Source organism: Phycodurus eques, chromosome 2 (assembly GCF_024500275.1).
Source record: "Phycodurus eques isolate BA_2022a chromosome 2, UOR_Pequ_1.1, whole genome shotgun sequence".
NCBI classification, from domain to species: domain Eukaryota; kingdom Metazoa; phylum Chordata; class Actinopteri; order Syngnathiformes; family Syngnathidae; genus Phycodurus; species Phycodurus eques.
Window position 1 is genome coordinate 38,119,943 of NC_084526.1, and position 16,881 is coordinate 38,136,823.

The window sequence follows — 16,881 nt, forward strand, 5'->3', positions numbered from 1 at the left end:
AAGCGAGAACTTTCAACTTCGTCTAGAGTCCGGACTGTGAGCTGGTTTAACGCGCTGCACGTTACGTAGCAAGTGCTTCTCCACCACCAAACCCTAACACCCGTGCCCCCACCCCCCATCAATCGCCCACAGCTTTACTAGTTAAAGAGCTGGTTAAACTTGTCACTGGGAGCGAAAAGGTTTTCTCATTCTTCGCATCAAAATTACTGTGGTGGGAGCAATGGTGTGTGTGTGTGTGTGTGTGTGCGTGTGTGCGTGTTTTTGTGTGTGTGTCACAGTTTGTGTGTGTTTCACATTTACGTACACGCATGCACACACAAACGCACGCACACACACACACACACAGTTGCCTTCATGGACAATCGGTATCCATCGGCATCCATCTATCTATCTATCAGTTAAGAGTCTTAGAGAAGTCTACTGAGAATGGTGTGCTTATTTACGTTTAGATACTGTACTGTGTGTATCAAGTCTGCACTAAGTTGCTCATTTAATGTGGCTTCAACTAAACTAATATTTAAGTTATTGGTTCATGTTGATGACATCATTCTGTAACTTGTGTGGTCTATATTACCATGTAATGAGTACGTTTTTTTTGTACTGTTGATAAGTGATATTCCTGCCACTTGGCAGCTGCTGACACTCACTAAAAGGTTACTTTTTTCTATCTTTGTTACTTTTTAAATCAAGTAATCAGTAAAGTAACTAAGTTATTTTTAAGCTGAAATAATCAGTAAAGTAAGTTAGTTTTTCAAGGTAACTGTGGCAACACTCTTAGCGAGCAAGGCTATTTTGGCTACTTCGTGCCGCACACGACCACAGCTGTATAACACTAAAGCTATTGGTTCGAAGTTATATTTTTGGGCAATGCAGTCAATTAAAAATAAAACTACAGTATTTTCACAACCATAAGGCGCACCGTATTAAAATGTGCAGTCTCAGTTACGGGGTCTATTTCTGTATTTAACACATACATAAGGCACACTGTATTATTGGGCGCAGGCATGGTAAAACATACACTAGCTTAAAACATCCTTGCGCGCTAAAACAATGTTTTTAAAAAGGCTGTACAACCGAGTTCGGTTGTACTTTATTGAAGTATTTAACAATGTACTCACGTGATTTTTTTTTTATCAATCGTCATCCACAAATCCATCAAAGTCCTCATCTTCGGCTCCTCAGAAATGATGCCGGCTTTTACGAAAGCTCGAACAACAGTGCAAGCGGACACGTTAACCCAAGCATCCACAATCCATTCACAAATTGTGGCGTAACTTGCCCCGCGCTGCCTCCTAGTCTTAGTAAAGCTGTGTTCGCCATCTGTCATCCACCGCTCCCACGCCGCTCGCAACTTCACTTTGAATGCCCTGTTTACACCAATGTCCAGCGGTTCGTCAAGCCTCCCGGAATGATGGCAAGCTCCAAGTTATTGCAGTCAGTCGAATGGTGACTGTAGAGACGCTTCTCCCGACTGTTCTTTGCTCTTTAATCCATTGCTTGAGTTGGTCTTCCAACTTGGGCCACCTCGCCTTGTTTCCGCAGAAACTCAGCTTCGTCTTCTTGACTTGGTGAAGCTTGTTTTCCTGCTTCCTCCACTTGCGAACCATGGGTTCGTTGATCTTGAATTCTCTCGCGGCTGCTCGATTCCCATGTTCCTCCGCATAACTAATAGCTTGCAGTTTAAACTGTGCTTCGTAAGTGTGTCTCTTCATAGGTGCCATTTTCCGGGGTCCTTAGCCAAACCGATGTTGTTTTGCACAATGCACATACAGGCGCTATATACCTACTGGGGGCGTACCTCTAGTGTCCTCCTTCATGCGCACCCTTCCCCCTTTTATGTCCGCATGCTGTCCTCAGTTACATCCACCTTCCTCTATATAAGCAGCGTGTCAGCAGGAAATGCTCCCAGTCCGTCAAGTGGAGCGTTCATTGAAGTCACACGACAACATTTACAGAGTTTGAAACTTGGTCCACACATAAGTCACGCCGCATTATAAGACGCCCCGTCCATTTTGGAGAAAATTTAAGACTTTTAAGTGCGCCTTATGGTCGTAAAAATACGGTATATTGTTAGAGGTAAGGGCGGCACGGTGGCCGGCTGGTTAGAGGGTCTGCCTCACAGTTCTGAGGACCGGGGTTCAATCCCTGGCCCCGTCTGTGTGGAGTTTGCATGTTCTCCTCGTGCCTGCGTGGGTTTTCTCTGGGCACTCCGGTTTCCTCCCACATCCCAAAAACATGCATGGTAGGTTAATTGACAACTCTAAATTGCCAGTAGGTGTGACTGTGAGTGCGAATGGTTGTTTGTCTGTATGTGCCCTGCGATTGGCTGGCAACCAGTTCAGGGTGTATCCCGCCTCCTGCCCGAAGGTAGGCTCCAGCACGCCTGGGACCCTAGTGAGGAGAAGCGGCTCAGAAAATGGATGGATGGATTGATGTTAGAGGTAAAAAAAGAGAAACAAAGAAAAGTAAAAGTAGGTGAACCGACAAGCAGAATTAAAGTCACTTTGCTCCTGTGTTCATCAAGTTCCTCAAGGAGTCTGAGTTGATGCCTTGAATACTCGGCCCAATGTGTATCCTAGTTTTTTTTCTTTCTCTATCAGATTCTGTTTAGCCTTTCTGGTCTCTTCACTCTGCGTGTGTTTCCTTGTATTAGAAGACCCAGTTGTTGGCAAGGGATTGCCGCCGAAAGCCTCCGTGTCTGCCACTGCTCCCAGAACTTCCTTCTGGCATCAATGCGCCTCCACACGAAAATGACTGACACACTCCCAGGCCACGCCTCTAATTGGACAATTCTCTCAGTCACTGAGACTTTCTAAATTAATAATGAAAATTAAATTAGAGGCATTATATGAGGCCGGAAAGGGATGAGTTTTCAAAAGATCATTTAAAAAATATTTTACTGTTTGGACATGCAGAGAGTTTTAACATACAGTAGGATATATAACAAGAACTGTTTTTTCCCCCGTAACTGCTTACTTTACCTGTAACTGCTGAATACTTAGATAGGGTGGCAGTACTGTTCCAATGAAATGTACTTGTGTAGCTGATGTATATCTCTCAGACACACACACACACACCTACACACGCACACACACACACACACACACACACACACACATACACAAACCCTTAAACATACCATTCACAATGCCTCTGTAGCCCACTCTGCTCTCAACACAGCTCTCCAGGAGCAGCATATCAAATGAATCAGGAAACTGTGTAGGTGGACTCAATATTGAAGTCAGCCAGTAGGTGTAAGGATAGGTGTGTGTGTGTAGGTGTGTGTAGTTGTGCCTTCATACAAACTGAACGTGCGTTTGCTTCATTTGCACCAGTTTGATATGCTCCTCCCATGTCGGTCCTCTTCAGCAGGTCGTCGACGCACTCGTGTCGTGTGAGCAGCTACGGCCAAGCGCAACAAGTCACCCCAGCTGGCTCTTTGATTTGTTTTATTTATTTCCCATTTCTCCACATTTCAGCCCCATCCACCTGAACTTCACGGCCCGTGAAGGCCGTTGTGAGCAGCCACAGCGGCCCGCGTCTTATTGTTGGCCCACTAATAGGGAACGTGACCTGAAAGGGTACGTCGGTGAAAAATAAAAGAAAGCGATATTTTGAAATTATGCTCGTTATCCGCTCCCTTTCATGTGAATTGAACCTTCCGTAAAGCTTGGGGCGGCCAAGTGTTCATAGCGATTTCACGTCCTCCGATGTCTTACTACATGGTCTAAAGACTCGCCCTATGCTCATGTGACATGCGAGCGAGCGCAGCAGATAAAGGTGTACGTGCGCTTTAAAAACATCTACCATACGGTTTGTAGTTATCTTATATATCCCTCTCACAGCTACTGAGGGGTAGTTCACTTGAATTTTTCCTGCGGGGGGCTCGGTGGACAGAATCACAGTCTTTCAAATGCGGGGAGCCGAGCAGCCACAAGCCTCATAATCGAAAGAGAAGTTTTCAGGCTGGGGGAGTCTGTGTATGCCTGGGCAGCCCACAGTGGCTAGCCAATGAAGCATATAACCGCGAGGAACGTTTGAAGTGTAGTGCAGCTAGCGGGGTAGCAAGCTGGCTAGCTGCCTTCTTAATCAAAGCACAGGCAAGTGATCCACCACGCTGTCACAGTTTGGTTATGTGGGCTGGCTGTCGGTGTCTAAGTACAGTGGCGTGGTCCATGGCAAACCCAGTCGAACCAGACCTTTCACATCCACATAAACTCAAGCATTGTACTTCAGTTCAGTTTTGACAAAGGGTGAGTACTGTATGTCATTCGATCAATGATGTCATCGATCGGCTCCGCAAAAGACATTTACTCCGCGTCGCCGCATGCACAGTATTTTTGAATCCAAAAGCTAGTTTATTTTTAGCCTTGTCACGTGTCTTTTGATGTAGTATTGGAAATATCTGACGGCCAATAAACTTATTTAAAAAACAAAACAAAAATAAACATGTCGGCAGTGTGGAACAGACAACACGTAATGCCCGTATCAAACTACAAATTGCTGTTTCACGATTGCACTGTCAGACTACTGCAATAGTTTTTTACGATCATTGGGCTTTATCTTGTCAACTCAAATGCGACCGGATACACTCGTTACCGTGGCGATGACAACAAGAGTGGAGTGCTCCGACTGTATTATAAAAACAAAATGGGGGGAACACGTGTGTTGGTGGTCACCGGTGCTCAGGACAGGAGAGGACGTTCGTTTAAGGCTTGCTTGAGGTATGTTCCCGTACTTTTAACACGATACGGCTCGAGAACTGGCAATAAAACGTTATGTAGCCTAGCAAGCTACTGCTAGCACTGAGCGTTGTACGTAAACATGCCGCCGTTCTGTCAAATCATGCTCTAAAGTTTCAGTGTGGGTGAAGTAATTTACTGAAAAATAAAGTAATTTAATTACAGTAAGTTAGCACCCATTATTTCTGTCATGTTGTAATGTTGGTTTGACCTAACTGATTAAAATACACGATCTGACTAGAGCAGTGATTTCCAACCTTTATGGAGCCAAGGCACATATTTTATAATTGAAAAATCTAACGGCACACAAACAAACAAAAATGTCACAAAAAGTGGATACATTAATTTATGTATTTACTTCCTGCCATCTAATAGAAGACCAATCATTTGTCTGTCACTATGCCTCACTGGCATAAATAGAGGAACAAAGATATACATTATTGGCAGAAATAGAGGAACAAATATATACATTATTTATTGTGAATATATTTTTTTGAGCAATTAAGTACACAAGTATATACAGTAAATGAACAGGTCATTTAAATAGATATTCCTCCATCTTGCATCAGATTGAATTTGGCCTGCCGAGTCAACTACTCAAGTGCTGTCAACATGATGCCGTAAACATGCACCGCCATCTTGGCTACCATGACTTCGCCTCAATAGTAAACAAGGGAAAAAAATGAGGGACAAAAAAGTTTTTGACAGACCGAACGGGACAGATGCAGACCGAAACAGTCAAAACGAATCGTTCTGATGGTTTCGACATAAAGTACGTTTTCGTGATGATTGGTCGTAGGTTTCTAACCTTAAACAATGTTAAGCTTTATATATAGCACCTATGGAGAGGGAAACAACGTCCATGTTAAAAAAATACTGGGTCGATTGAAGCTGCCATGAGTAGCGATATCGATGTAAATTTGGGTGATGATTGGTGCCAGTTTTGGGACATTAAGCGACGTAGCGTCCACAGCCCCCTTTAAATCCCCATGACTTCCTGAGCGATGTGCACTTTTTCTCTTTCTGCCATGCGCTGGTTGTTCCTGCGGACCCAAGGTTGTTTTATTGTTGTTCTTATAGTGAGCACTTTGATTAGACTAATGCCGTTAAAAGCATTCTAAATTAATGATAATAATTACTAATATTATTACTGTTATGACAATGGACCTATGCAGTTTAAAGAAACAAAATATGACCAATCACATGCAGTAAACCACACCTAGGCAGGATTTCTGCCTAGGTGTGGTTTCGAAACACAAGATTTCGAAACACTGTTACACACACACATTTCCACTTTAAGAGTCGGGATTCACACTGCCAATTCTACGACATTTGTCCTAGGAGTGGTATCTATAACGCCAATTCCGATGAAGTTGGGCCGTTGTGTTAAACATAAATAAAAACAGAATAGAATGATTTTCAAATCACGTTCATCCTATATTAAATTGAAAACACTACAAAGACAAGATATTTAAAGTTCAAACTGATAAACTTTATGGTTTTTAGCAAATACTCATTAACTTAGAATTTTATCAAGGCCGAAAACCAACATTGAACGCCCGTGACCTTCGATCCCTCAGGCGGCACTGCATCAAAAACCAACATCAATGTGTAAAGGATATCACCACATGGGCTCAAGAACACTTCAGAAAACCAATGTCAGTAAATACAGTTCGGCGCTACATCCGTAAGTGCAACTTAAAACTCTACTATGCAAAGCAAAAGCCATTCATCAACAACACCCAGAAACGCCGCTGGCTTCTCTGGGCCCAAGCTCATCTAAGATGGACCGATGCAAAGTGGAAAAGTGTTCTGTGGTCCGACGAAATTTTTTGGGGAAATTGTGGATGTCGTGTCCTCCGGACCAAAGAGGAAAATAACCATCCGGACTGTTATGGACGCAAAGTTCAAAAGCCAGCATCTGTGATGGTTTGGGGCTGTGTTAGTGCCAATGGCATGGGTAACTTACACATCTGTGAAGGCACCATTAATGCTGAAAGGTACATACAGGTTTTGGAGAAACATATGTTTCCATCCAAGCAATTTCTTTTTCATGGACACCCCTGCTTATTTCGGCAAGACAATGCCAAACCACATTCTGCACGTGTTACAACAGTGTGGCTTCGTAGTAAAAGAGTGCGGTTACTAGACTGGCCTGTCTGCAGTCCAGACCTGTCTGCCACTGAAAATGTGTGGCGCATTATGAAGCGTAAAATATGACAACGGAGACCACGGACTGTTGAACAGCTGAAGCTGTACATCAAGCAAGAATGGGAAATAATTCCACCTACAAAGCTTCAACAATTAGCGCCCTCAGTTCCCAAACATTTATTGAATGTTGTTAAAAGAAAAGGTGATGTAACACAGTGGTTAACATGACCCTGTCCCATCTTTTTTGGAATGTGTTGCAGCCATAAAATTCCAAGTTAAGGATTGTTTGCTAAAAACAATAAAGTTTATCAGTTTGAACATTAAATATTTTGTCTTTGTATTCACTTGTTCAACCATATTCTGTTTTGGCGGCACGGTGAGCGACTGGTTAGAGCGTCAGCCTCACAGTTCTGAGGACGCGGGTTCAATCCCCGGCCCCGCCTGTGTGGAGTTTGCATGTTTTCCCCGTGCCTGCGTGGGTTTTCTCCGGGAAATCCGGTTTCCTCCCACATCCCCCAAAATAAAACATGCATTAATTGGAGACTCTAAATTGCCCATAGGTGTGACTGTGAGTGTGAATGGTTGTTTGTTTGTATGTGCCCTGCGATTGGCCGGCAACCAGTTCAGGGTGTACCCCGCTTCCTGCCCGATGATAGCTGGGATAGGCTCCAGCATGCACGCGACCCTAGTGAGGAGAAGCGGCTCAGAAAATGGATGGCTGGAAGGATGTATTCTGTTTTTATTTATGTTTAACACAAAGTCCCAACTTCATTGAAATTGGGGTTGTTCTGCTCTCAATAATACATGAGTTGGACTCAACACCACTTAATTTCATTGGGTCCTCTTGGAGATATATACACAGTCCCTTGATGATTGACTCTCTTACCCCACTGTCCTCACTCTGGAAAGAGACAGTTGCCTTATTAACTGGTTTAGGACTTTGACTTGGGAGTGATTTACCATCGTGTTGTAAAACGTATGAGGTTTTAGAATTGGAAGTTGGATGCTGTTACATAATAAATACTGCACTTTAAACCCCACCCCAGAGATTGATAAAGGCAATCAACCAATATTTCCCTTCTCAATCTCTTCCAGGATGGTCTTAAGTTTGGTTCCAATAAGTCCTCTTCATTTCTCAAACACCTTGAATAGATGGCCTGTGTGGCTATAAAACTGGGATAGGAATCTGGACTGAAGCATCATGGTGGTGATTCTCCTTTACTCGGCATGAATCTGAAAGCACACAGATAGAGCAAGAGAATTTATACACTGCGCATATCCCAATGCAAACTCAGCATTGACTAAAATGAAACAAAAATATATTGGATAGCACAACTCAAATACAGGACAACACAAAACCGAACTCAGCCTACCCAGCACAAAGCATTTTCTAGGCCAGACCCACTTCTATAAAAATGTCTTCAACCACTCAGCAGTCATGTCCCAATTAGAGGCTGGATTTCACTGGGGATATGATAACAGTTAGGCTCAGTGGACATTGTTACCACACATTTCACTGGGGAACAGAACAGTAGCAGCCTAGCCAATGTGGCACCCTATGCGAAATTTAATATGGCACCCCTTTCCATCAATGATTTACATTCGCTTACAAATAATTTAATAGCAATAGTTTTTAATTTTTCCGGGACGAGTCGTCCCGCCCCACGACCGGCCGCGTGGCACACGCAAAACGCCGCCGACCTTCCCCTCGGCGTCCGAGAAACATGGGTACTCTGCGATCAATATAAATCAGGGATCGATCAATATAAATCAATCTATAAGATATAATGTATATATATATATATATACATGAGAGGCACGACGGAAGGCAAGTCAAATCTTGTCGGTATCAATCAGTGGAAATAAGAGCTAATCTTTATAAATAAGATGGCTGGCAAGTATTGTAAGAAATGACAACTTACAGTTTTATATAAATTTATATGAATAAAAAAATAGATGAGAAATATAGAAAAATGGATGGATGGATATATATTGGTTTTTAGAGAAGACACAAAATTAGTAAAACACCCCAACTTTTATTTGAGTGAAAATAGCAAAACACAGCAAACAATTTTTTTTTATTGAAAGAGCAAAAAACACACGCAATTGTCATCATTGTCGTCGTTAAAATGACTTCCAACGATTAAGAGACGGCATCGTTTTCAAAATATAGGAGAAATATATTGATTTAGAAGGCTTTTTTAATATAGAAGAGAAATAAATGTATTTATAGTGAAGAGGAGGAAGAGATAACGAGATAAAAGTAATAAAAGACTACAACAACACGCAATTGTCATTTTTAAATGACTCCTACAAGAGGGCATCTTTTTCCTTGGCCTGTTGCTCCGCCAACCATAGCTCCTTGGGCTTGCCCTCGTAGAGGGTACAAAATGTCAGTCTTTGCCTGCCGGCTGTTATGTAGTTGCTATGATCGTACGCAGTGTGGAGCTGAAGATCGCACTTTTGGCACAACGACAGCTTACGGCGGGCGGAGGCCGCCGACTTCGCCGACTCCTCTTTGCTGAGCAACCGCCACTTGGTCGTGTTGGGGATGAGGGCTTCGCCGCTGGACTCCTGCCGCTCCTGGAGACACTCTTTGGTGCTTTTGCCGTCGCGGTGTTCGGCAGCGCAGTAAAACTCCCCCCATGAAGAAGGCGTGCTCCGAGGCAAGAGTTCTGGGACGGCCGCACTGCTTGCAGGGCTCGCCCGGTTCTCCGCCGGCCCGCGGGTAGCCCGCCTGTGCCGACAGCAGCTCCCGGTCCCGTTCGGCCTACCTCTTCCTCCTCCAGACACACCTGGTGAGGCTGCAAGTGGAGACAGAAAAAACAATTGACATCAATAAATCAAATTGACATAAACAACCCCTCCTAGATGCTACCGAGTGTTCTGGACCTTTCCTTCTTTCACCTTTCTCTTGGAGGCTGCACTTGAAGAGGAGGAAGTGGAGGCTGCACTTGAAGAAGAGGCTGTAGATAGAAAAGAAGGTAGGACTGTTAATGTGCTGCTTGTATTTAGGGAGTTTGTGGTTGAGTTGAGCTTTGAAGTCCCCAAGAATAATGAGGGTTGAATCTGGGTGCTTTTTTTCCAAGTTCGTTTACTTGTTTCTGAGCGATTGACATCCAATTAGGCTGCATGGGGGGAGCCAACGTTTGTGCTCAAGGGCTACATTCATTTTTTAAAATGGACAAATGGGCCAGGACATTTGTAGATTAAGTCAAAAGAAAAAGTTATCCATCCATCCATTTTCTGAGCTGCTTCTCCTCACTAGGGTCGCAGGCGTGCTGGAGCCTATCCCAGCTGTCATCGGGCAGGAGGCGGGGTACACCCTGAACTGGTTGCCAGCCAATCGCAGGGCACATAGGAACAAACAACCATTCGCACTCATAGTCATGCCTACGGGCAATTTAGAGTCTCCAATTCATGCTTGTTTTTGGGATGTGGGAGGAAACCTGAGTGCCCGGAGAAAACCCACGCAGGCACGGGGAGAACATGCAAACTCCACACAGGCGGGGCCGGGGATTGAACCCGGGTCCTCAGAACTGTGAGGCTGACGCTCTAACCAGTCGTCCACCGTGCCGCCAAGAAAAGGTTAGTGTATCAAAAAATTATTTATGCTAATAATACAAAAATATGTTTTATTTTATTTACAAGAAATATGTTAAACAGTTATTCAATTAGATAAATGAATAACACTAATATAAATGACCACTTTTAAACCAATAAAATTGTTAATTCCCATTTTAAATATTTCAAATTATTTCACTGATAATTATTTCACTGATAATGGTGATTTTTTTAAAATTTCAAATGTATCCGTAAAAATATATTTGTCATGTTGATTTATTTCACTGACATTAAATCAGTTATCACTGTTTTTTAGATCAATAAAAAATGTAGAATGTTTTATTTTACAAATTAAATAATTTATTCATTTTAAAATGTAATTATTTAGAATTAAGCTAAATTAACTTAAATAACCAATTATTTATTAAAATCAACAACATTGTTAAATGTATATGTATTTAAGTGTATTAATATTCAATTATTCAACCAATTACAAGAGAAATTATTACAAAATGGATATAATGAAAAAATACTTTTCATCCCATTTTTAGGTGAATTGGCTTAATTAATGCAAAATAATATTTGTGACTCTAATAAATGTTCATCGGGTCAGATTAAACGACGTTGGGGGCCCCCTGAACTAGAAGACTAGTCCCAGTCTGAGCCGCAGCATGTTTATCGTGATTTAATAAAACAGAGAATGTTTAGATAAATGATTTCTACATCAATCACTTGCAATCTTGTGGAACTATTTTTCTTTCTCCAGTGCAGTTTTTGGGCGTTTATCTCCGACAGTGACTTTTCACGAAATTTGCACCGAGGTCAGGGCGAATCCGCCGTGAGCTAGTGTATTTATAGACCAGGCTCGGGGTTGACTGCGATCCTTGGGGGCTACCATTCCTGCATGCACCATGTTGGTGACCTCTGTTTAAGGATAAGGAAACAGCACCAACATAATTTCTCCGTTGTACCCATTGTGCAATATGTAGATTATGTAGATAAACTAATTCTAGTAATTTTAGTAACATTACATTTTTTATGTTCATTAGGGGCTGATTAAAACTCATAAAATTATTTGGGAAATGGCTGACTTTGTTTTTATTTTTTTCAACCTGGCACTGATTGTGTATTTGTCTTTTTCAGCTTGCTACAAAGAGTGGCTCCAGAAAAAAAAATGGACAAGGCAACGGTGGATGCTCGGGTGATAAAATGTGAACGGTACATCACAGAGAAGATACTGAATATTAACAAAATAAATTAACTTAAAGTCAAAGGCTCTCAACCTCTCAATGACATCTGGGGACATGTAAAACCACTAAGATTGTTTTATTGTTAATCTGTTAACCAACATGACGGTTTTGCTGGTGTCACCAGCTACCAGTGGGGCAACAGCAGCATGCTGGTAGCTGGTGACACCTGCAAAACCAGATCTCAGAATGGCATAGTTGTATGTCAACCAGCATTGAACAACATCCTATGTTGATGGTAAGATAAACATAACAAAATAAAATACAGTTAAATAGAGATTTTCTTGTGAACAATTATTTTTTTTAAATTAATCCTAATCAGGCAAGACATTTATCAATACTCATGACATATCCGGGAACAATTAGCTGGTATTACGGTCTGGTACTTTATTCAACAAGTTGTATGAAATGTATCAAACAATACTAATATATTAACAATAACATTATTGTCAATTGTTATTCAATGTTATTGTTTATTTATGTTATTGTATTAGTTCATGCTGCATGGCATCAGATGCAAGCTCGAGCCAAGCACCTCGCAAGCTGAGGTACGCTCCTCTACAACTCTACAGGGCCTTCCCCTCCGAAGAGAGAACAACGTAGCTCAAAGCCCAAGAATAAGACAGCATCCGTCTGCCTCTGCTCTGGCGAGACTCCCGCCAACAAGAGGACCACTCAGCCCAAGCCCCAGGCCTTCAATCCTAATCCTGATTGCCCATTCTGCAACTATAAGGAGCACTACTGTAACTCATGCACAGACTTCAAGAAACTGTCGACTACAGAGATTAAGAAGTGGATCCAAGAAGGGGACCGATGTTGGAAGTGCGGCAACAGCCACAAAGCTATAGCCTGCACGCTTAAACGCCCATGCAAGACATGCAGAGTGAAACACCTCACAACCTTGCATGACGCCATCCAAGAATCATCCCAGAAAGTGCTGCAGGTCAGTTAGCCAAAGCCTACTGTCTACATTGAGCAGCCCCGAAGCCCTTAGAGAGTTTTACTGAAAGTTGTCAAAGTGCTCCTGCATCATGGAAATCGTATCCTGGAGACATTTGCAGTGCTCGATGATGTTTCTGAGAGAATGATAATCCTTCCACAAGCTGTAGAACGACTACAACGTAGTACCCTGAAACGCTTCACCTGCGCACTGTACAGCAAGAGGTTAAGGAGCTGAAAGGTTCTTCAGTCAGCCTTCATGTATTGCCAATATTCAAGCTAAACAAGAAGTATTGGATTGAACATGACTTCACTGCCGACAGTCTGAGCTTGTCTTAGCACACGTATCCAGCTGCAGCACTTCAAAACCGCTATGAGCATCTCAAAGGTTTTCCTCTACCACAGATCCAGAGAGCCCAACACCTACTCCTCATTGGCTCAGATACAGTATGCCTCAGCTCCTCACACCGACAGACAGTCAGAGCTGGCCGACCTGGCTGTCCAATCGCCATCTGCACAAGCCTAGGCTTCCATGTTAGACACTTAGGCTCAGTTTAAAGAGCACCTCATGTGTGTCATTTACTTTCCTGTTTAGTGACTGAATTTGCTTCCAATTTTGTTTGCCTTATTATAAATAATTTCAGTAGTCATAATAGCTAACTAGGTAGCTTTATGTTTATTATATTATTTGTTCATTTCATATTTATCCATCCATCCATTTTCTGTACCGCTTATCCTCACTAGGGTCGCGGGCATGCTGGAGCCTATCCAAGCTATCTTCAGCCGAGAGGCGGGGTACACCATGAACTGGTCGCCAGCCAATCGCAGGAACAAATTCACTACCGTTGAAGATGGGCAACAGGGCCCGACATACGACAATGAGCAGAGACTGACTGAACTAAAACAGGGAACTAAATAACAGACAGACTGATGAGAGAATGAGACACACCTGGACAAGACATGAGTGGATGGAAAGAGCTGATTGGTTGACTCAAGGGGAGCAGGGCTGACAGGAACAGGTGGAGACACAGACATAACGAGCAAAGAGGAAAACCATGAACAGGAACCCAGAAAAAAAACAAATATTATATTATTTTCGCACTTAAAAGTCTTAAATTTGAACAACATCCTATAATGCGGCGCGCCTTATGTGTGCACCGAGCTCCAAAATCTATAAATGTTGTGTGATGAGCGCTCCGCTTGACTGACTGGGCGCATTTCCTGCCGACACGCTGCTTATACGGAGGAAAAGCGGACGTGGCTGAGGACAGCATGCGGCCGTTAAAGGGGGAAGGGTGCACATGAAGGAGGACGCTGAAGGCACGCCCCCAGTAGGTATATAGCACCGGTATGTGGATTGTGCAAAACAACATTGGTTTGGCAAAGGACCCTCGAAAATGGCACCTACAAAGAGACACGCTTACGAAGCACAGTTTAAACTGCAAGCTATCAGTTACGCGGAGGAACATGGGAATCAAGCATCCATGAGAGAATTCAAGATCAACAAATCCATGGTTCGCAAGTGGAGGAAGCAGGAAAACGAGCTTCGCCAAGTCAAGAAGAAGAAACTGAGTTTCCGCGGAAACAAGGCAAGGTGGCCCAAGTTGGAAGACCAACTCGAGCAATGGATTAATAAGCAAAGAACAGCCGGGAGAAGCATCTCTACAGTCACCATTCGACTGAGCTGTTCATGTCTGCTTTTATGGGTCTCTCTGTTTCCACAGTGTTGGGAGTTTCCGTCTGTTATCTCGAGCGCATAACTTCCAGTCAGGAGGTGCGTGGGTACCTTGCAATACACATTTGCAACCCCTAATAGTACTAAGTATGACGATAGTCACTCAAGCAAGATAAAATATTGTGTATGTGATGTTTAAAGCAGTGACAAAGATAGCAAAGCAAATTTATTTATATAGTGCATTTCACACACAAGGTAACTCAATGTGCTTTACATGATTAAACGCATTTAAAAACAAAGAAAAAAACAGCTTATAAACATTTCAAACAAATAGGAAAAAAATACAATTAAAACAGCGTACAGTGCAAGAAATATAATTTAAAAGTGGAAATGCTCTAAAAAGCATGGGGAAAAGGAAGTGTTTTTAACCTGGACTTAAAAACATGCACATTTGGGGCTGACGTCACTTCTGTTGACTTCTGAATCAGAATCATCTTTGTTTGCCAAGTATGTCCAAAAAAACACACAAGGAATTTGTCTCCAGTAGTTGGAGCCGCTCTAGTACGACAACAGACAGTCATTTGACAGAGAACACTTTTGAGACATAAAGACATTGACAAAAAAAAAAAAACAGTCACTGAGCCATAAAGGGTTGCTAGTTGTCTGGTAATGCCGGTACATTTTTATTTTTTTTGGACAATTGTGCAAAAGATGCCGAGTCCTCCAGCACTTAGAGCAGTTCGAATGACTAATATTGCAATAGTCCGGTGCAATGACCACTGTACAAAGGGCGCTGAGACTTCAAGGAGCGTATGCAGTTGAAAGTGACGAGTAGTGCGATAATCTGGGACAATGTTGATTGTACAAATGTTGCAGATACTCCTCAATCAGTGTGCAAATGGAGCAGATGCTACCCTGGCATGAGTGGCCAGTATTGGTCAACAATGGTGACAAAATAACTCATTTCCTCCAGGTATGACCTGAACCATTTAAGGACTGTTCCATTTAGTCCTACCCACATTTCCAACCTGTTCAGCAGTATATTATGATCTACCGTATCAAAAGCCGCACTGAGGTCCAACAAGACCAGAATTGACACCTTTCCTGAGTTAGTATTCATTCTTATATCATTTTGCACTTTGATAAGAGTATATTCTGTACTGTGATGTGTTCGTAAACCTGATTGGAATTTGTCAAAAAGTCCATTTAAGATCAAGACATTGCTGCGGTGATTAAAATTAACTTTCTCAACAATCTTGGCTATGAAAGGGATATTTGTGATGGGTCTATAGCTTGCTAACATGGAAGTATCCAGCGTTCTATTTCTTAGCAGAGGCTTAATGGCAGCTATTTTAAGAGCTTTAGGGAACTCGCCTGACTGAAGTGAGCAATTGATTATTTGCTGCAAATAAACTAGCACAGACTTCGCAATAGGCTTGAAAAAGTCAGATTGTATTGAGTCAAGTCAGCTCGTTGATGGTTTCAGCTGCTGAACCATTTTCTCTACAGTTTTTGGTCAACTGTATCAAACTGTGACATGGTAATAGAGTTTTTCCTGGATGGCTTCGATGCAATATAATTTTGTCATTTTGCTGATTTGTGCTGTTTAACCTGATGGATTGTATTTTTTCACTCAAATAAGCAAATTCATTGCATTTATCTGCTGTTAGGAGTTCTGGAGCTATCTGATTTGGCAGGTTGTGAGCTTGTCAACCACAGCAAACTGAGTGATAGTATTGTTGAAGTTGAAGTTCTTACTGATGATTTCAGAAAAGTGTTGCTGTCTCGCCCTGACTAACTCTTGGTTAAAATTACAAAACCTTTTTCTGAAGAGGTCATAGTCAATTTGGAGTTTAGTTTTTCTCCACTTACTTTCTGCTTTCCAACACTTTGATTTAGAGGTCTTTATCATCATTGTGCTCCTCCACGGTGTTCTAGGTCGCCTCAAGATTGTCTTAGTTACAATAGGAGCCACAGCATTCATGACCTTTGGGATTTTCCAGGTGAAATTATCCAAAGGTTCGTCAACTGTCGCAGCATTCACAGTTTGTGGCACAGCTATGGTCTCCATAAACTTAGTGGCGGTACTCTCATTTATGTACCTTTTCTTAATAGACATAGAGGTTGTCAGAACTTTTGGGAGAATCTGTAATTCACAGAACAAACAAAAATGGTCAGAAATAGCCATATCCTTAATGTCAACTGATAGAATTTCAACATCCTTAGAGATGACCAGGTCTAAGGTCTGACCTTGAGTGTGGGTTGGACTCTTAAGACTCTTGAGAGAGGTCAAATGTGTCTCGTATAGCAGAGAGTTCTTTAGATTTTTTCCCCATGTTATTGTCAACATGAATGTTAAAGTCTCCCGTTATGACAAAATAGTTGTAGTCAGTACAAATAACTGACAGCAGTTCTGAAAAGGCCTTCATAAATTATTGTATTGTACAACCCCAATTCCAATGAAGTTGGGACGTTGTGTTAAACATAAATAAAAACAGAATACAATGATTTGCAAATCATGTTCAACCTATATTTAATTGAATACACTACAAAGAAAAGATAT